Source organism: Lactuca sativa, chromosome 5 (assembly GCF_002870075.4).
Source record: "Lactuca sativa cultivar Salinas chromosome 5, Lsat_Salinas_v11, whole genome shotgun sequence".
Lineage (NCBI taxonomy): Eukaryota > Viridiplantae > Streptophyta > Magnoliopsida > Asterales > Asteraceae > Lactuca > Lactuca sativa.
Window position 1 is genome coordinate 235,903,715 of NC_056627.2, and position 4,157 is coordinate 235,907,871.

At 29.1% G+C, this 4,157-nt stretch overlaps 1 long non-coding RNA gene across 1 annotated transcript; it reads left to right on the forward strand.

The window, feature by feature from the left end:
- Positions 1-1,907: 1,907 nt before the first annotated feature.
- Positions 1,908-3,882, forward strand: LOC111887210 (uncharacterized). Its single transcript, XR_002848709.3, has 4 exons — positions 1,908-2,314; positions 2,414-2,473; positions 2,599-2,665; positions 2,819-3,882. It is a non-coding gene; the product is annotated as an uncharacterized LOC111887210 (long non-coding RNA).
- The last annotated feature ends 275 nt before the right edge of the window (positions 3,883-4,157 follow it).

Consider the following 4,157-nt stretch of genomic DNA (forward strand, 5'->3'; position numbering starts at 1 on the left):
ACTTTTATTTATATTTTACTAATAATAACTTCCAATAAAGCTATACTCGTAGCTTAAAATCGAGTTGTTAGCTCATATCTTTGACTTGTTATATTAAAATAATATGTAATATGATTCTGTAACAGTTACAAGGTTTTTATTTACGAGAAACTCATTTTTTGTATGAAAAGAAGTTCAATTCAACATCTATATAAAAAAGGAGTAAATTACACAAATAGTCCCTATGGTTTAGGTTAATTTGCTTGCTTGATCTTAAACTTATTTTTTTTAACTTAGTCCATCCTATAATTTGGTTGTGTTACCCGCTTGGTCCCTAATCGACTTAAAATGACCATTATATCGTTAATGATTATTTTAATTAATTTTAACTTATTAAAAAATTATTTAATAAATATAAGTTTCATCACCTAGTTTTTTATCCTCCTCGTCATCTATCCCTTTCCATGTCCATCTCTTTATCTTTCTCTTATATACCAACTGAAATTAAAGAAACTTGCACCACATGACTTAAAGCTTTCAGTATCCTCTAGACCTTCACCATCACCACTATCATTTATGGCCCTAGTAGTCGGAGCAAAACCCTTTCACATTTATTCAACATTGATCCTACATCTTGCTGCTCCATTACCATATCGTCACCACTAGTGAGCCTTCATGTGAAACCCACAGTCTACCACCATGGCTACCTCCACTAAATTCCTCAACAAAATGGAGGAACCCACTCCATTCTGAGCTTTTTCACTAGGGCTTTTTCCTCTTCATTCGATCTTGGTTTTCTTAAACTATACACAAATCGAAAATCTATGTACCACCACCGTTAACCCTAAACCATAGCTACACCATCAATGTCGTCTGCTTTTTCTCCACCAAAAAGTCCATCGTCAAACTCCTTTGAACAAACCTCATTAGCGTGTAAATCTTTGAAGTCATCTCAACCATAAGGGTCTTCAAACAATCTGCCTAAAATCAAAACAATAATCCCCAATGATACTATCTTCGCCATCAGAGTGTTCAAAAAGCTATGATTTCCTTACAAGGTCTCTTAAAGGCTCCAATGGCGTGGTTTATGATTTTTGGTTTGAATAAATTTTCGAGTTTGATTTATAGTGTTTGATTTGTGATTTTGATTTCTGGTTTGACTAAATTTATAGGTTTGATTTCTATGTTTGACTTATGGTTTTGATTTCAGAGTTTGAATGAGATTTGATTATTAAGTTGTGGATTTGATTATGTGATTTTTAGGTTTGATTTCAATTAACAATCAATGGTGTTTTTCCGGTTTATTAATTATGTGATTTCTGGTTTCATTCCAGTTGGTTTTATTCCGATAACAGAATGCAGTGACCGTTAGTAATTTACGTAGGTAAGAGGAACAAGATTGGGTGGGTGGGTGGCAGGGAGAGGGATTAAGGGGGTGGTAATTTTATCTAATAATAATTTTGGTAGATTAATGATAAATAAATATAAAAACTAAAAAGCAAAATAAAAAAGGGCAATATAATCTTTTTAAGTCTAGCATAGACCAAACACGCAACAAAACCAAACTACAAAGACAACTCGAATTAAAAAAAAAAATAAATTAAAGATCAAACATGCAAATTACTTTAAACTACACAGAGCATTCGTTCTGAAATTTAGTACTATAGTTAGTAAGATTCTAAGGTAACAATTATATTATATTTTTTAAGATATAAAATGTTGTTTGAAACTCTCAAGTTATTGTTTAAAAAGAAAAATAAATAAAAGGAACAATCTATATATCTCTATTAAACACTAATATAATCAATGTCGACCCAAAGGAGGTTCAACCGGTGCCCAAGAACAGGGCCCAAAAAATCATAGGGCCCAACAATTATTAAGTAATTCTTGTAGACTAGGTTCATTCAGCCCAAAAAAAATTAGGTTATTTTTTTATTACTCGCCAAGCTAGAAGAAGGAACGCCAGCGGGAAGGAATTTTCGGGAACAAGAAAACTCTTCGGCTTCTTCTAATCTTCTTCATTGATAATCGCATACATGGGTAATAGAAAACATCATTACAGGAGGAACGGTAATATCTATTCAATCGTTTTTATTCCAATATTAAAGACACGAAATCAGTTCTTATTTTGTTTCTTCTTCTTCAGCGATAACAGCCACCGATTTCAGTTTATTCTTACTTCTATTTCTTCTAATCGTCTTCTTCTTCACTGAGTCTTAGAAGTTCAAAACTATCAAGCTTCAAATTTCGAATTAAGAATCATCAAAGTTCAAAATCTGAAGCTTCAAAATCTTATCTGTTTGACTGTTTGAGCCTTGAGGTGTTGAAGTCAAAGGTAACTTTAAACTTTAGATTTGTTTTTCATGGTTTGTTATTTTCTAATTGAATAATTTTTGATCAATTTTTCTTTTTCTGATCAAATTTCGAAATATAGAACCATCAATATCAGTTTTTGTAAATCAGAAGGAACAAGGGTCAATGATAACGAATTCAGGTAAAATCTCCTTTCAAGTTTTTGATTTTTTCTACTTTTTCGTTTTTGAAAAATCATAAGTTCTGAATTTTCTATTTCTAATAACTTCATATTTGTAGGGACTAAGAACTATATTTTGATTTCAGATTGCTGGTTTTCTGATTTTTTTGGAGCATAACATTGTTTTCTGATTTGAAGTGTCAAAATTATAAGGTAATTTCGGATTTATGATATCAGATGAATTTGATTTTTTTTTCTTGATAATGATACATTTGTTCTTTAATTATGATCTGATATGAGTTCTTTAATTTTTCTTTTCTGGTATGCTATTTGATTTCTTATTTGGATTCTGATTTTTATTTACAGTTTTGATATCTTCTCTTGGTGATTTGAAGTCTAGAAAATCTAGAACCAAGAAGAAATCTACAAATCTCAATTCACAAATAAGGTCGTTTCTTTCTTTTCTATAATTTACAATGCCTCATAGATTAAAAAAATATGCATCTGGATATGAAAAACGTAAAAAAAAAAAACAATAAATTAAAGAAGTTAATAAAGTTCAAGCAGGTTCTATGGATAAGTTTATAACAAAAAAAAAACACAAAACTTTTCGGAAAATGAAACACAAACTGTTAATGAAGATAATATTAATGATAATGATTATGTTGATGTTGATGTTAATGATAATGCTAATGACAATGTTGATGTTTGTGATAATGCTAATGACAATATTGATGATAATGATTATGTTGATGTTGTAGTGTTTCACAATTCGCGCAAGAGAAATTTAGGATTAAATACTTTATTTATATTGTTGATCAATCAATTACTTCTTTAACTACAATGTTTGAACAATATCAACAATATGATAAAATATTTGTTTTTTTTTGTTTAATTCAGAAAAACTACATTCATTAGATGATATAACTTTAGAATCTTGTTGTAAGTCTCTTGAAACTTCACTCAAGAAAGACGAGTAATCAGATATTGATGGAAATGACTTGTATGTTGAGTTAAAATTACTTCTACATCTCTTGCCCAAAGAAAAAATGACAGCAATTGATATTTTAAACATTTTAAAACGTGTTGATTGTTTTCCTATTACATCTATTGCGTATATAATTATGTTGATTATTCCTGTTACTGTTGCATCTGCAGAACGAAGTTTTTCCAAAATTGAAGATTTTGAAGTCCTATTTACGATCTACAATGACTCAAGAACGATTTAATGGGCTGGCTTTGATGACAATTGAGGGTAACATGCTGGACAAAGTTATATATGAAGATGTTATTGAGAAATTTATTTCAACAAATATTAGGAGGATGACAGATTTCAAGTAGAAACCAATTTCTTTTTTGTGTATTATTTTGAATGAAATTTTAATTTTATGTATTTGCAATAAAAAATTAAAATGTATATTTTTTTGCTTAAATTTTAAGATATTTCAAATTTTAGGGCCTATTTTTCGTTAAATCGCATAGGGTCTCTAAAATCTCAGGATCGGCCCTGAATATAATCATCGATTATTTTAAACTTAATGTAGTAAAAAGATTAATAAAAAGTCATAAATTGATAATCTTAAGTTTTAAGTTAAATAATATTCATTTAAATTCTGTTTTAGAATACTAATAAAATACAAAGGAATGTAAACATTCCTTTCGTAACGTTATGAATTTAGGAAGAATTGTTAAATTACTTTATAAA